Source organism: Corvus cornix, chromosome 2 (assembly GCF_000738735.6).
Source record: "Corvus cornix cornix isolate S_Up_H32 chromosome 2, ASM73873v5, whole genome shotgun sequence".
Classification (NCBI taxonomy): Eukaryota; Metazoa; Chordata; class Aves; order Passeriformes; family Corvidae; genus Corvus; species Corvus cornix.
In genome coordinates, this window is record NC_046333.1 from 40,561,557 (window position 1) to 40,579,175 (window position 17,619).

At 39.8% G+C, this 17,619-nt stretch overlaps 1 protein-coding gene across 9 annotated transcripts in view; it reads right to left on the reverse strand.

Annotated features, from left to right (window-relative positions):
• Nucleotides 1-17,619, reverse strand: part of RARB (retinoic acid receptor beta) — a 323,955-nt gene that overhangs the window by 237,192 nt on the left and 69,144 nt on the right. The window lies entirely within an intron of this gene.

Consider the following 17,619-nt stretch of genomic DNA (forward strand, 5'->3'; position numbering starts at 1 on the left):
AAAACAGCAGCTGCCATTATTTTATGGGGCACAATTTTTAGTGGTATTTGCTTACAATTGTATCTTTAATGCTGGTAAATCCAGACCACCTATTCCATGATTCTATGATCTACATCGAGAGCACCAGCAAGCCTCAAACTATTCCTTACATATGTCCTAAATATTCTCAAGTACTTTAATTCTACTATAGTCAGCATTAGGTTTTCTATATATATTTGTGTGCTGAAAATAAATGTCTCATATGAATCTGAGAAGCAGTAGGGTGAAATATATGCAGTATAACATCTTATGAGTGTTAAATGTTATGCTACAGATAACTCATAATGGCAGAAACAAGGCAACTCAGTTCTTCTTTAAAATCTTGTATTCTGCAAAAGTTATAATGCTATTTAAACATATTGCAAGTATTTACACTCATTGTCTAGATAATCTTAGTTTTAATGAAGCATCACTTCATTTTCTGAGGTTTGAAAATCTGCAGAAATCAAACATGAAGTATAACAGCTTTTCCAACTTTGTATTTTACACTGTCTTCCTCAAGAGCACCCCTGAGAGTGTACTTTAACAGTACAACAGAATATCATTTTATCTGCTTGGAAGAAAACACTACTGTTTAGAGTCCTTATATTCACAGCTTTATATAAGACCTAGAGAAAAACTACATACTTTACAGAACAGATTTACTGCTATATACATGCATACCTCTTACATTTGCATGTATTTAATATTCAGCAGGTTCTGTAGACCACCTCTACGCTGCTACTCAGCTCACTACAGGATAGTAATGACACTGACAACATCCCCCAAGAGTACTCAGGCAACTTCTCTTAGTTACAGTAAAAGTCTCTTGAAATACCAACCTGGCTCAAGGGAAAATTTAGCTCTTTATTTACTTAAATTTTAACAAACAACTGGAACAAAGAGCACAATGCCAAATAACCACGATTGTCACCACACCTCCCGGGGCGGCTTGTTCTCCTCTATTTCATCTCTAACATTACCAAAAGTAAATGGAAGAAAACACCCAAATCTTCACTAGACTATTTCATGGTCCTGAAATGCAGGAAGAATAATTTTTGGCTTGCCATCTAAGGTGGGGAGAATACCTCATCAACCAAAACACTCAAGGCGCTAGGGCTCAACATCATATGCAGTGTTCAGAAGTACCACAATGAGAAAAGAATGCACACCTACCTGCTTTCAAACAGCTACTAATGACTCAAATTACAGAAAGCTCTGTCAGAAGACAGACATGCAAGTCCTCTGCCACAGCTCAGCAGAATCCTGTGTGCAGGCTCTGTGGTCAGCTTTTTTTTTTTTTTGTAATCCATTTCCAGCAAAAGATGGATTATGAAACATCACCCCTACATTTAAAAGTCCAGTGGGACAGCTGTGATAACACTACCTGTCTTACTGCCTAACACAGACCATTGTGTTCTGGTTTCCCCTGCCTGGGCATCTTTTTACAGCACAGATGTCGGGAATATACCTATTTAACATTTGGCACGCTTTTTTCACTAAGGAAAATTAAAGGCCTCCACAGAGTTAACCAATGTACACTTTTTTACTTATAGAACTTGACTTCAACTTTCCATCTGTCTCAAGTTCATCCCCAATCAGTGTGCTGAGACAGCAAAAGACTATGGATTAACCATCCGTCTGAAGAAAGCTGAGATAATGTGCCATCCTACACTTGGGAGAGGATAAAGATCCAGCATGACAATCAATGCAGATGTACTCTCATAATGGATTTCACTTACTGGGATGAGTTTTGTTTAAGCACTAGCCTTAGTGATCACTAAATCATTATTTAAAAGTAAAAAGTTGTACCTTGCCTTCAGCAAAGTACCCCACTGAACCTGACACCAGCACAGTGTGAGATCAAACAGTCCATCCCCACTCCACTTCTACTCAAGACTCAAGCCAACCCTCTTTTTCTCTTCCTTCTGCACCCTAGTGGCTCTCAAGACCATCTCAGGGCATCCAGCTCACCCTGAACATAGGTCTCCTTCCCTCTCTTCATCCCAGCACGGCCACGACTGTAATTTCAGCCGTGTCCACTGCCTTCCTCAACACCTTCCTCTCCCTCTGCTCCTGCCCTCTGTTCTCCCCAAACTGCTCAGCATATCACACTGGGCTTTCTCCTTCTGCCTTGTCATGTCCTTGCATCTGCTTCTCCAAGTTTCACTTACTATTTCTGCTCCCCCCAAGCTCAATTCTGTCCTCTTGTCAAATAACTGACTCCCTTTCACCACAAAACAGAAAAAAAAAAACCCAAAAAAACAAACAAAGCAATAAATAACCCTGTTCCTGGCAAGGTACTTGCTGCCATCCCATGTTTATTTGGTCTGAGCTCCTTCTCCCAATGCATGCCTTGTCTACTGACACCAAGTCCCTCTGAGCACAAGGACTATTTGCTGTGGGGTATTTGCACACTGCCTAGCACAGAAAGGTCCTCCAGTAGCAGCATAATTTCTTTACTCCAAAGAGCCAGTGTCAAGACACTACTATTTTTAATGCAGCTCATCCAAGGGAAACCTACATCTTTTTTTTTTTTTTCTTTTAATATGCTTTCTGAACAACAAAACAAGTTGTTGTAACTGTAGGCACAACTGATCATGTAAGGACATATGACATCCACACAACTGCTGGATGCAGGGAGTATTACATAGCATATCGACACGCTAGTGGAGTAGAGCTGTCCTGCACCATTCCCAACACCATTTCAAGGCAGGTGAAGTAGAAAGCCAGCTTGTGTTTTCAGCCTTAGGTAACAGACAGCCAAGCCATTTAACTGACGACAATCATGGGTTTATTTGTCTGATCCTACGAAAATGTGAGCCCAGCTCATTCCAGATGGATGCATACCCAGGTGCCCAAATTTACATATGCAAGCACACAAACATGCTCCTGCACAGACCCACACTGCCCACCCAGCAAGGAGCAGAGCAGACTCTTAAAGTATCTTTTCCACTTCTGTCCCACCCCACACACTGTTAAAAACTGCAACCTAATTTTAATTCATACATATTGTTCTGCAGAATAGTTTGTGGCAAATGACAGTTGCTAGACAAAAACATTTCTCCTGCATTACTTTTCAACAAGTTCCCATTTGTATTCATCTCCTCTGTCCAGATGAAATGACACTGCAAGTCAGACACACCTGTTTGACAAGAAGTGAGGTCATCTGGGACATGAATTTGTCCTCTTACATAAGAAAAGGCCTAGTCACAGAATAAATAGTAAGAAAATAAAAATAATAATGCACATCCATAAAGCAGTATGATAGCAGAATTGTGCAAGAGTGGTGGTTACTTGTCCCCCCATAGAAAACACAATAAAGTGAACATTTTAAAAAAAGTTAAAAAAAAAAAAAAAAGCTTGAACAGCAAAGAGAGACAGACAGATGAAGGAAAGAAAACATCCTGGTCACTATGACACCAGCCTCAACATCTGCAGTTGGTGAGGAAAGCAGTTTATACTTCAGAGAACAAAAACAACTGTATTCATTTGTCTTAGTTGCCAAGTGCCATAAATTGAGCCCCTCCAACTTTAATTAGCAGTTAAAAATATTCACATTTAAAATAGCTTTATCTCTACTTAATGAATTATTTGTCACCTACAGCCCTTTGGTTTCTCCCTTATGAAACAAACAAAGCAATAAAGTTTCTCTTTGCTTAATAGAGTGTAAGGAGAAATAGATGCTCAGCAGGTAGGTGTTTCCTCATCCTCTCAAGCTTATCATTCAGACCCACTAAGAAGAATTCTCGGCTATGGCTGAGCCCTTGGTTTAAAAGACCTTAGAAGTTGTATTGTCACATCTTTATAAAATACATGTTCTATAACTAGCTAGTTAGCAAAAAAGTCATGGTAATACTTCTAACAGGCACACACCATGTACATTTGAGGACTTGCTGATGACAGATTTGGACCAAGACAGAGTCAAATATTGGTTGGGGAGAAGAATCTTTCCAGCACCCCCACTCTGTAGCCACTTTGTACATGACTAGAACATTCAGGTGGGATGTCGCTTCTTGTGTGTTCAAGAAGCACCTCCACCACCTTTCTTCCATGTGACCATCTCTGAAATGCTCTCTTTCCCACATAAACTCCACTGGTGCTGTTCCTCACCAGCAAGGTGCCAGATTGCTGCAAGACACCTGCACAAAGACAGCAGCCCCAGAGCAGATGGCTTCTGCTTAGAGAGTGGGTGGCTTGTGTGAAATGCCAGCAGCGTCGATGATCCAAGCTCTGCTGGCTGCCTGCAAATTTCCAAACAAAATGTCACGCTATCGGTCTACCTTGCCTGGTGCTGAACATCTGCAGCACTATTTCTCTCTATTTCCTTTTCTTCTCCTTTAAGCTCTTACCACCCCTCCTGCCCTCCCCTGCAATCAATCAGTAGTCCCAACTTGGAAACCCCTTGCTGTGAATTGGATGGAGCTGCTGGTAGGGTGTGTTCCCATCCAGAGTCTCAACTTTGTGATTCTTTGGATGCTTTGGCTACTAAATTCTCCATTTGTGAGTACTCAAAGCATGCTGCAAGGCCAGTCTTGCTTTCTACCCTGAAGACTGGGAACATTTCAAGCTCATTGTGCTGCCACTGAATATCTATCACAGAGAGATGAGCAGTCCTTTCTATTCCACTGTTCTCTGTACTATGTATTAATTACAGGAAGGGCATCCAGAACAGAGCTTAGGTCTCCTTAACGGCTTTTAGAAATCTAAACACATGAAAACAAACATTGGATTTTGTTCTGTACATAATCCTTACCAGCTGTGACTGAGCTTTATATAAACCAGGCTATTTGATTGACTTCCTTAATGAGAATTGCCTTGTAGTGTAAATCATCTGAGGAGGTAGGGCAAAAAGCAAATTTTACTTACCCCTGTGCTGTACTGTCATCACTTAGAAAAGGAATCAACACAGCAATTAATTATTTTTACACACACACTCTCATCTGAAGGATTGGCATGATCTAGTACCAGTCAGGTAACTGTACAAGTCTGGTAATTCACAGATGTGCAGCATATTTATGGAAACAATCCAAAGACATTGGCTTGGGGGATGTGGGAGAGGGAAGACCACCAAAACACTTTGGTCTTCCTTCTGAAGATTTGCTATGTGCCCGCCAGCCCACATGTTAAAGCAGCATTTGTTTAATAAAAACAGAATCTTAACTCTGGAAAATTACAAGATTTGATACGGAAAGCATCAGCTACAGCTGATGGACACCAAAAGCAGCTGTGGACACCAAAAGCAAACTATAAATCAAAAGCAAAACACTCACTATGCCAGGAAACAAGCTATCTGTGCGAGATGCCCAGAGACTGAAAGGCAGATGCTTTCTCATTAAGCAGTATTTACCACATCCTGACCCAACCGTAAAACCCAACACAAGGTGCCACACTCTGGACAGTCACCAGAGTTTCATTCTCCAAACATGAAGAATATCACCCATATCACTTCACTGATAAGGTCAGGAACACGTTCTCTTGACCTAGTGGGTGGCAAGAGGTGGGGGCTATGGACAATCTACATCTACTGGAGCCGTATGTGCTCCTTGAGCAGGGAAGAACATGGCTCTACCTTCAGCCACTTCAGGGTGGGTATTATGGGTGTCACATGTGAGACTGAGCAAGCCTCCAGAGGGGCTGGATCTGCAAGCAATGGCAGCTTGATGGAAGCACAGTGAGAGAAATACACATTTATACCAGACAAGACCACCAGCAAATGAGGGGGCAGTGCTGACTTTGAATGAAAAGTGATGGAGTTTCATTTCCTTAGCTGTGTCTAGAGGGAGGAAGGAAAAAAAAAAAAGGAAAACAAACCCCAAATCCTCCATATACCTTCCAGTCCTAAAAAGCCAGGTGAAAAGCAAGTAAAATCAGTTTCTAGAAAATTCAGATATATCTTCTCATGATTACTAAATATGGAATGGTGGAAACCTTGGAAGATTATTTGTCTCTCTCACCTACTGTTCTACTAGTGGAAGAGGACAGGGGGGCTGGAACTAGATGGTCTTTAAGGTCCCTTTCAAAACAAACCCTTCTATGATTCCACTTGACAAAGAAACGGGTGTTTATAAAGTTGTATTTTACTTAAAATTCTTTAAAACAGAGAGCTAGGATCCCGAAATTAAAAGAAACCACTTTACCTAGCAGTAGCATCATATGATTCCTTCTTCCATTACTAATGCCAACTACAACATGGAGGGCAAAAATGGCCAAGCTGTGAAAAACAGCTTATTTTTCCAGCCTACCAATGGCTTTTGTGCCTTTTTCCACAGTACAGAGGCTTGAACAGACAAGACTCATTCTCAAAGTCCTCAGCCATGCTACGAATGAAAAAAGATTTTCCAGTAGGTTATTTAATCCATGGCCCACCTATAATTACTCATGCACAGGAAGAGAAACTTCTAGTTTCAAGCTTCTGAAAGCAGATTAATGAAAGTGCCTTTGTTTGTGGGGAAAGAGGGAGCAGGGTAACTTGCTTAAAACGATACATTTTTGCCATATGTAGGTAGAAAATAAACCCATCCATCAAGAATATATTAAAAATAGATGAAAACTGGCTCCAGACATAAGATTACTTGGTGAAAATGCCAAAATAATGGACACAGAATTTTTATTCTATCAACTCTGAACAACAGGAGAGATTAGTTTATGCAAACTCCACAGAACAAGGCTTCATTTCAGAAAGTAATCCTTCAATTTAGCCAAGATTTTGTTTGCTCAGAGATACAATGGAACAGAAAAAAAATAGAAAATATCTGGCATACAGAAAGACAAGCCTGTGTACTGCACTTAGAAACAATTAAAGATGTGCTTTGCACCAGAGTAGAGCTTTTAACTACTGGAATAGGCAGAGCCAAATCCTGTATTTTGTGCATACAGTTTAAACTGCCAAACAGGGTTTATGTACCGATTAGCAGAGATTATGTAGAGTGGTACAGCCATTTTTTAAAAATACAATATTATTACAAAGAACCCCCAGAGGTTCATATGAAGATGGTCTCTATTTCATAGACAGTAAAATCACTGAGGCATATCATCACAGCAATGACTTACTACTCCTAAAGGAGCCAAGGGAGTCAAGCTCAGGGCTGTTAATGCAGGGAACAGCCCTCCCCTGCAACTGAACATGCAAAAACCAGTTTACAGCTCACATCAGGTTTTTACTGGACTTCGACCGAGGTCTTAACACATCTGCATCACTTGTCAGCTTCACCCAGCTCTTCTAAAGAATTAGGACAAATTAAAAACATCTAAAATATTTAATTTAGGAAGTCTCTACTTCTTGTCACTCTACTAACACCACTGGCGGCTGTAAATCTTCACCAGGCTTTTGGGAAAAGTCACTTTCACAACCCTACCACGTGCATGGGACCATAACATTCTGGATCATGCCATTCTGATGTTCAAATTGGGATGTGTATGTCCAGTGTTCTGATCAGCATAAGGCTATTTATCTTCACTACAAACACAAATACTTACATTTACTTAACACTTCTATAAATGCTTTTTTGGATAATCTTCGTTTTGTAAAACACATTTAACATGATTAATATTCATCAGCACTATAATATAAATATAACTGGATTTTAGCAGTACATCCAAAGTGGATAATACAGCGTGCTTACAAGAAAACAAAGACATTTTTCAGTAACAGCCCTTCTCTACAGTTTGACATCAATAGGGAAAACTGAGGTGTTTATTGTGGACATCAGCAACAATACTAGCATTACCCATTACTTTGCCAAATACTGTCATATTTGGATGCTACCTGAATCATGTCCCACTTCACCTCAACCAGGCAGTCCACTGCAGTGTGTACTCTAAGTGTCCTTGGTACGTTACCCTGTGCAATATAAAGGCACAGGTACACGTACTAGCGATGACCACGCGCGGCGCGTGCAGTATTCTCAACACTGCCATGTTTTCACCCATCCCTCCATGCCCTCCAGCAAAACTCCTTGGAATACCCTGCTCTCCTGCTTCTCACATCATCTTACTACCATCCACTAACCGCCCAGGCAAATCTGCAACAGAAGAAAGACCAAACAGCATTTTATGAAAATACACACCGAAGGCAGTTGCCCATCACCACTTCATAGCTACTTTTGGGTGCAAACTCCACAGGTTCTCCAGACCCTGCTCACATACACAGAGGGCATCTCAGCCCCACAGAAGCAGTACCCTCACCTCAGCACAGAAGATGTGGGTAATACTTTCAGTGGGCATAACAGCTTAACTACACTATTACAGATGTTTAAGTATGTACAAAACATACCTGTGTCTCTGTGTTCTACCTCAAAGCTGAATAAGAAATTTATCATCAAGGAAAGTAAACATGATTTATGTAGCTGATGGCACAATGCACACCAAAGTCTTCAGGCACATTATCAAGGCAAGCACCCTCTTTGACCAGGAGATTGCACAGATTACAAATTAGAAATACAACTGCAGTTCTACCATTGCTGCTACCATCTCGCTGCCAAAACAGAAGAGAAAGAAAAGGTTCATTTGGGAGCAGTACAACATGGACAGCAGTACAGACAGGACAAGTCTAGACCTCAGGATCATCCCATAGAAGACCAGTGATGGATTGAAGAAATTTCTCTGGACTACTGGCTGAGAAAACTTCCTTGAGAGAAGCAGCCCTGGGGAAAAAAACATTCCTGAGCTAAGGGACAACAGGCAGAAGTGAGAGATGCAACAAGCCAACAACAAAGATAAAACTAAAAAGCTGTTTGCCACTTACTACACTTTTTTTTAGAGCTGGCTGCAAAGAGAAGCGGCCCAAGCCAATCCCACTGTTTTGGAAGCAATCTCTTTCCAGCCTAGGTACCAGGTTATAATACAATTTTCAGTAACTCCTTATTTCTTTGGTGCATCCAAAGGAGGACTAACAAGAAAATGCGCTTTTTGTTTTGCCCTCTTTTCTTCTCCAAATCATTAATATTATTCTAATGCAGGAGATTTTACATCACTTTCAAAGAGAAAAATTCAATTATGTTTATTATTCTCATGGCAGAAAAATATCTTGCAGAAGTTGCCAATAAATAAAGCGCACGGTCAAATCATCCTGAAGATAAGCCCAGCCCAGTCCCAGAAGGAACAAGCAGGACACCCGTGGAGAGCTGCTGTCACCTTCCCCCTCCTGGCTGGCAGGACCACTGTCCCAGGTGGCTGCAGCACTTTGCACCAAGAAAGCTAGCCCTCCTCTAGCCACAATCAGCTCAAGATGCAGAAATAATTTCAAGCAAGATTTTCACTACTCACAATTTTAGAAAAGCAATTCCCAGACTTGAAGGACTTCTCCATTTGAAGCACACCTTTAGGCCCATACTTTTTCTATAATAATGAGTTCAAAGGTAATTAGAGTTCAAGCAACAAAACACTGGAGCACTTTAGACAGTGGAAAACGAAGGAAAATAGACATCACACAAAATAAACTGCTGGGCTCTGTGTTGTAGTGGATTATAAGGCAAGGAAGAGAAACGCTGTCAAACTTGAAGGGAAAAAGGCATCCGGCAGGTAACAGCACTATTTATAGAAAAACTCCATTTATGGAGATGCTAGCAAAAAAAGGGAGTAAGTGCCTAAAACAAAGTCCTTTATTGGCCTGAAGAAAAGCACGCTCGCATCAATGTCAGCCGCCAAACAGACTGGCAAGGACCTTGTGTCAGGCCCTACTGAAGACTCCACTATATAAGGAACAAGGCAAGGGGGCTGCTCTTCCACTTCAGCCGAAGTTTTTTCCCTGGTCACAGCAACACCCAGCTTTATCCAGTCTGCAGGTCAAATGTTTGCTAAATAAAGTTAACTGAAAAACTAAAATATGCAAATATATAGCCCAAAAAACTTAGAGGGCAAATACTTGGGTAACTAAACAGATGAATAACAAATTTTCATGCAAATACATGAAGAACAGAAGACGGTTCTGTTCCAAATTTCCATGAGATCTCTGTATGTGTTTAAGAAAACACCTAGAAAATAAAATGTAAATATCTTATGCATTGTTAGCAAAGGCAGTTGTGACAGGTATTACAACTGCTTAGCTTCTTATCTGGCAAAATACCTGAAATATTACTTACCATCAAGACACTGACCTATGAAAATACCAGAAGAAAGGAAAGGCAGTGTTTTCAACTACAGTTCAGAATTTGGATGATGGAATTAGAAATAGGTAACATGCCTTTTCAAAGTGATTTATATGGATTTATAGCTATTTCATAAGCCTGTTTGGAACTCTTCAATAGTTTGTCTCCTAGTGCTTCTCTTCCTAGATGCAGAAATAAACTTTTTTCTTCCTTTCTATTCTGATTTCCAGCAACTGAATCTGCTTCACACATCAATGTTAGCATTCCTGTGAAAAATCTTCCTGACTGACAAATCTGCTGTGGGTAAAACGGTGATGAGACAAATCCAGATCTCCCTCTGAGCAAAAAGGTTTCAGGGCAACATTCCCATTAAACGATGATGAATTATAGTGAAACATTGTGTATGAACACTGGGATGAATATGAAATGAGATCAGCTTTGTTAAAGTCACCACAATAAATATAAGATGAATCAATGAATACCAGGCAATTACTGCTGAGCCTTTTAAAGCTGTCCCACTGCAAATGCACTGCAGGCACTAGAAGGATACCCAGACTTGCGATAGCTGCAAACAGGCAGTGCCAATACTGACTGCAGAGAAAAATGCTCTACCAATCACTTACAACTTGGAAAGGGAAACCAGTGGTGGTCACAAAAATGCTTAGGCTAATGAAGGCACAGCCACCACTCCATCACAGCACTCATCTATCCAGGCAGCGGAAATGGCATGGCATTCAATTTCCCCAAAAAGTGAACTTGAAGACAATTTACTACTGAACCTATGGTTTAGGCTTGAGCCTATGCACAGGCCACAAACAGAGAGACTGGGCCTTGGAGAGCATACTCATCAATAAAAAGAACATAAACCATGACAACTATCTTTCTTGAAGTTCAACCATGGAAGGAATCACCTTCGCTGCTCTCACCCCAAGAGGGTACCTTGCTCTGTTCTTCAACATTTTGGTATGGCTAAAATGGTTTTCCTTTACCCCCAAAGACCACCCTTGCCACATAAGTAGCTCACCACTTTCAACTCTGCAAAGAAAAGTTTTTTAGGCCATCATGATCCCACTAAAACTCTGCAGTGGAGCAGTTCAGTGCCATGCCCCAACATGTGGAGCATGCACCAATAAATTCATTCTGCTGAAACTACTGCTGTGAGATGACAACCAGGCAGAAACAGAGAGCAACAAAATACCTAAGTAATATTTGGCTGCTAGCAGAGAGAGAACATTAAAAAGAAAGGGCTGTGGAAAACCAGATGAAAATCAACACTCCGAGCTACTGGCTTGAAAATAAACCAGCTTTCCACCCGCCAGCAGTAGCCACGTACTTGCAAGTCACTGAGATCTCACTAAGGCTGAAGATTTGTTCCTTGCGGTGCTATGACCCATCATCCCATAGTTCACCGAGGAACCAAGTAGCTGGGTCATGCGATGGGCAGATGCACGTGGGAGAGAAACCCTCGGGCTGCCGGAGCTGCTCTGGCTCCCGGAGTCCCCTCTGTGACCAGTGAAGCACATCAGCTCTCCCACCCCAAGCTTCTGCAGCCTGGGGAGCATGCACAGGCTGAAACCTGGGCTTATAACCATTTGAATGGATACCTGACACACTGAAAAAGTCAGGTCCTTCTTCTTCTTTAAAAACAAAACCACCACTCCTTTAAAATGTTAAATTTACACGCACACCACATAAACAATGCAGAGAGACAGAACCATATTCTTTCTCCTTTCAAACTAAATGTCACATAACTTGCTTTCTTAAAGCCATGCCCTAATTTGATAGATGTGGAAACTGACTCCCTCTGTCCTGTAAAAAAATGAAAAAGACAAAAAAGAAAAAGAAATTAATACTAATAATCCAGAGGATTAGGGCTCAGAGGTCAGTGCACAACCTTTTAATGAGCGAGGTATTTAAAGACTGATGACACAGTATATTTTTATTCTTCAGTAATTCAGTACAGAAGTTTACATTGATTGCTTAAAAGGCCATTCGATTTTATTTCCCATATTTAATTGTTCTTAGTGCCCAATAAATGGGTGACTGAAGAAAGTAAAGGATTATTTTATTCTTCTTGTATCATTAAAAATACTGTCAGCCCAACTCACTCAGTCACACGCCCTCTACATGCCCTTCTTGTTTGCACAAAACCATGCGGATTATCTGTTTTTCATTACCACCAAACCCGAAACCCCCACAGTGCTCAGGCTCTCTAACCTGAATTAAACCTCACACAGGTGCATGAACGAAAAGGAGGTATTTTACCATTCCCAAGCAGAACTTCATTAATATGACAAAGAAAAACCATAGGGCTTGCACAATGGAATTTTGTTTTAACTTAGAATTTACATCTTCAATGAAAAAGGACTGTGTGCTAAGTCCTTATGTCTTATCACGGCTTGGATCTCTTTAGATCCTGCTCATTGAGCAAGAGCTGCAGGTCCTCAGACCAGGAAAACATGCATTTAAACACATTGCTTAGTTATATGCTTAAAGTTCAGCATGGGCTTAAATTAGCTTGTCATCTGCTCATCTTTCTCCTTGTCAACAGAGAACAAATGTGAAAGACATAGGAAAGGTTCTCTTGCCTATCCAGTATTTGTTGTATCTCACAACACAGTTAAATTATGCCACTCAGTGAACATCGTGACAACTTCCTAGGTACAAAGTTATTTTTGTGTTTTCCATGAATTAAGGAGTTATGTGGACAACACGCACAATTCCTAGGTTGCTCTTTATGCAACACCCAGACACTGTGGGTACTTGTTGAACCCACGTACATACTTGCACAATTCCAAACTCACCAGAACCTGAAATAAAAAAAACAACCTGTCAGCTTTTAGTTTCTCTCTTCAGCATTTCTATGATGTAAGAAATTATTATCACCATTTTCCATCCAGGCAGCTGAGGTACAAAGAAATATGGTTTGGATTTGCAGAAGGTTCTGAGGAAGTTCAAAGCCCAGATCACCTTATCTTAATTCCTAACATGTTAGCCTTACTTTCAACAAACTCAGAAGGTGAAACTGTTACTGCCATTGAACTCAACAGGATATTTTACAATGATTTCAACAGTGTCAGGATTTCATCTTCTAACACCAGAAAGATTTTTATCTAAATAAAATCTGGGACTTTTCCTTTACAGCAATTCACAATATTTTATCACACACCACTGAATTACTGAAAAGTTAACTTGATTCACTACTTCATTTAAAGGGAATCTCCTTCAGTGGAAAATACAGATTTCTAACCAAAAAAAAAAAAAAAAAAAAGTACATAGCATACAACAAGTTTCATCAAAATACATACATGCATATTTTTAAAAGCAATTTTTAAAAGTCATTTTCATGTTCCATTCAATACTGATGATCTCAAAGATCATCACTGTAGAAAGGAATACTGCAACATGAACAAAAAAGGAAATGGCATTAAAATATCTTTTGAAAGATAACCATGTAGAGTTTTTGAAATGCAATCACATAGTTGAACTAGTACAATTTATATTGGATCTGTAATCTACTTAAGTATTTATTGATTGACACCCATGACAAAATAACTGTTGCCCTAATAGGATTCACATCCAACATTTTTTAGGCTTCCCAAATAGTTCACATGGTACATTTACATATAAATCAATTAATATTGACTGATTGATCAATATATGCACAGTATGAAAAAGAGTTTTGGCGGCTTTATGTTCTCCGCAGAGCAGCTTTACCTACTGATGATTAATTTTAATTTACTTTAAAGGATTCTATTGCACTGAAACTTTAATTAAAAACGAAATGAGAAAGTCTATAAAGTCTGCATAGCATCAATTACCTAGACTTGATATCCTGCACTTCGCCTACCCTCTGTACATATGGTTTCTGTTAAAATAATTGGAAAGCACTTCTGAACAATGTCACCCACACATCTATTCTAAGAGTGAGAGGATATATTACCATTAAACGTCACTAATATTAATAAAGAAACAATTAATTCTTCATTACCTATTTCTAAAATACACCATCAGACTCCTTCAGTTCAAACACAAATAAAATGTTACACATGCCTGTCAGTGAAATGGGTAATCATCATCGTTGTTGTAATTTATACTGTTTTCTGTTGTAAGTCTAATGCCTCATTTATTTATAAAGCTTTTTGGCTGACATTATAAATAGCCTCTTTGAAATATTAAAAAAAAAAAAAAAACGTAGCTCTTATTAAGTGAACTCACATACCTCCTGCCAACTCTTTTCTCATAAAATGTTGATTTTAATTTGTATTACACCTTTTTTGGTGAACAGGCAACATTTATGTTTATAAATGTTACTGTTTCATTAAAACACACAAAATAATACTTTCCATTGATGCATGTATGTATATAAAAAATGCGTGTTCTGCAGACTAATCTCAATCCCAAACTAAGAAAATCCACACAGAAAATTATTTGAAAACTGCTGTTGATCTTACACTAGGAGTAAGTCCACTCAGCAGCCATATAGTGTCTGATTTAAACATTGATCCTACCAATGCTGTTTTGGATCAGGGAAAAGAACAGTTCAATGTTTTAATTATTAAAAAAGCATGGAATTGTCACAGCCCTCATCCACTGCAGCCAGCATCAGGTTACAAGCCTCCGTGGTCTCTCTGGCACACTGCCTGGACTATTTACTGCTATTTGTAAATTAGACACTTGTGTAGGAATGTCAATTTTAAATATCTTTGTTTAAATGAGCCTGATAAGAGATGACCAGATATATATTTTATGTGACGGCTAAATAATTGCATCACACGAAGCCAGCTTGTGAATTTTACAGGACAGCTAATAACAACCTACAAGGTGGCTTGAGAATTCAGCACTGAAAAGAATAAAGCCGTTGAAAACAATAAAAAGAGTACTCTATAAAGCTGTAACAACAAAAACACCAAAAAAGTCAACTACCATCCATAATGAGAGCAATCTCTGAGCTCTCCATTTCTGAGAGTAATGGAGAGTCTAAGGTGCCCTTATCCATCCTGCTAATACAGCTCCAGCAATTATTTTCCATATTCTACATCAGTAAGTTAAAATACGTTTCCAATGCCCAACACAGCAGTCATTAAAGTTTCCCCTGCCTCAATCAGCATAACTAATGAGGTCGCATAATAACAGAATGCAATCTCTAATGAAAAGCCCAACAAAGTCTCCCTGCTACAATACTGCTAGTGATTTAGTATTCTCAACTTGTCCTTCCTCCATCTTTTACTCTGTGGATATTATCACCACTCAGAAAATTACATTTCAATGAACTTGTCAGGAAATAAGTAATAAATTAATCAGGCAGCATAAACCAATTACACTCATTTTCTGTGTGTTTTCTTCCAGGGCCCACGCACGAATGCAGTGCTGGCCGTGCTGGTTATTCCTGCTGACTGCTCAGAAAGGCTGCAGGCTGTGAGGAGGAACACTGCTGGAAGGAGGGGGGGAAAGCATCTTTGCTCTGCTGAAACCATCACAAGTACTGTTGATGCCAGAGGAGATGCAGGACCAAAACGCAGCTAATTTTTAATTTTTTTTTTTTTTCACAAAAGTATATACAAATCCCTATGCAAAACTGAACCAGTTCAGGAACTTTGAAAAGTATCACAAAATACCCATTGTGAAAACTCCCAGCACCTCAGCAGGTTTGCAAGTGTAGCCCTGTCTATTTCTAGTTGACGGTAGTGACAAAGGAAGGTGCCTACAAGACTTAAGTTGTTGTTATGAGTATTTCAATGCCACATTTGGCACTACCCAAAGCAATTTATGCCAGTGGCTATGGCTAAACTGAGGGAACTGGGAGGGTATTCAATGGATCCCAACACTGTTTAGGCAGCACCCAGCTGTAAGGCAATTCCACTCTTCCCTCCTACTGCTAAAAAAAACTTTAATATTGATGATGTTACTTCTAAACATGGAAAATGAGCAACAGCACCATGTGAAGTAGCAGTCGAGATCCCATTCTAAGAGGGACTGAACGATTCAAATTGGATGCCTCTTGCTCCAGGCTGTGTGAAAATTTGGGAAGAGCAGTGCACTGGTTTAGCACCTCTTGTTTAAGGCATAATGTCTATCTATCTTCACAAGCAAGAGAACCAGAAAGATATTTTTTTTAACAAATAAAGCTCAGATGCTGAAGCGCGTGGTACACCCTGTCATGGTACAGAATTTCACAGCAAATTATTCAGATGCAAAATCTGAACAACACAAACTTCTGGTACTATAAAAGTAAGCCCAGGTGACACAAAACGGCACAGAAACGCTTTGCTTAACAAGGAAAGCGAGTCCACCCCATTCACTGCCTTCAAAAGGATTCAGCCAGACGCTAAATAGATGTACTTTCAAAAAAAAACTTTCTACCACCTGTTTTTGTTGATATATAATGAAGATTTTATACATGCAAACACACCCTTTCCATGTATGAAATATTTCACTGAACTCTTAAACTTAGTCCTGCAAGAGTAATTACACAATCATCATGCACCTGCCAGACTCCAGACCCTTGCAGAGCACCAACATCCTTTTTGTGCATATTGTCTGTGTTCTGTCTTGGCTGGGAAAAGATCCAAGTGGGTTAAGCTCAGGGAGCTCATTGTCACTGCTACTTCTTGAAGGGTGAATATTGTTTAACCTTTCCCCTGCAGTCTGCATAAAATTCCTAGAGGGCAGTTTGAGACTCATATGGACAAATTAAAAGTGGGATTTATTAAGACTGGAATAAAATAAATAGGAATAAAATATGTCATGATACATGTAACCTCATATTTGGCATGAGGTAGGCCAGAAGCGCAGTAAAAAATTAAGTTACAGCATTTAAAAAAAATTATCTACCAAGCACTTTTGCCACCAAGCTAGCTGCCAAAGTAATATCCCCCCTTCAAGACTTTTACAATTCTTTTTTTTTTATTTATCCTCACAGCAGACAGCTCCTGCCAAGAAGTCATGTGCTTTCATACCCTTTCCTATATTAATTTCAAACTGCATTTATCTACCTTAATAGTCTCAGAATCTCTTCTTTTTCTTCTTGCTTGCCCATTTTATGTTATCATCCTAAATACTTTTTTAAAGGTAGAACCAAAGAAGCTCATACTTTCACAGCACTGGTCAATGACATGAGAAACTGAACCAGACATTGTACTTTTCACCTCCACTTCTGACAGCATGGAATAATGCTTATAAAACAGGATTATTTGAGCTTGTTCAGGTACTGATAGCAGTAAAAATGGAGCAACACAGTCACTGGCTGGCTTGGAGATAGGCTCTCCTGTGTTCAAGTCTATGCCCATGCTACCCTTTCTCCATAGCTCAGGCAAATCATCCTTTGCCCACTTTTGTTGAAGCCCCATCTCTGACCACAGGCACCTCTGCAGACAGCACATCTGACATGTGTATTGTGCTGCCAGAAAAAACACCACGAGAAAAAAGGAACAGGTAGTCCCATTCTGTAAATAGAAACAAAAATGGACCAGCAACACCCACACATCCCTACAAAGACTGGAGGAGACAACCT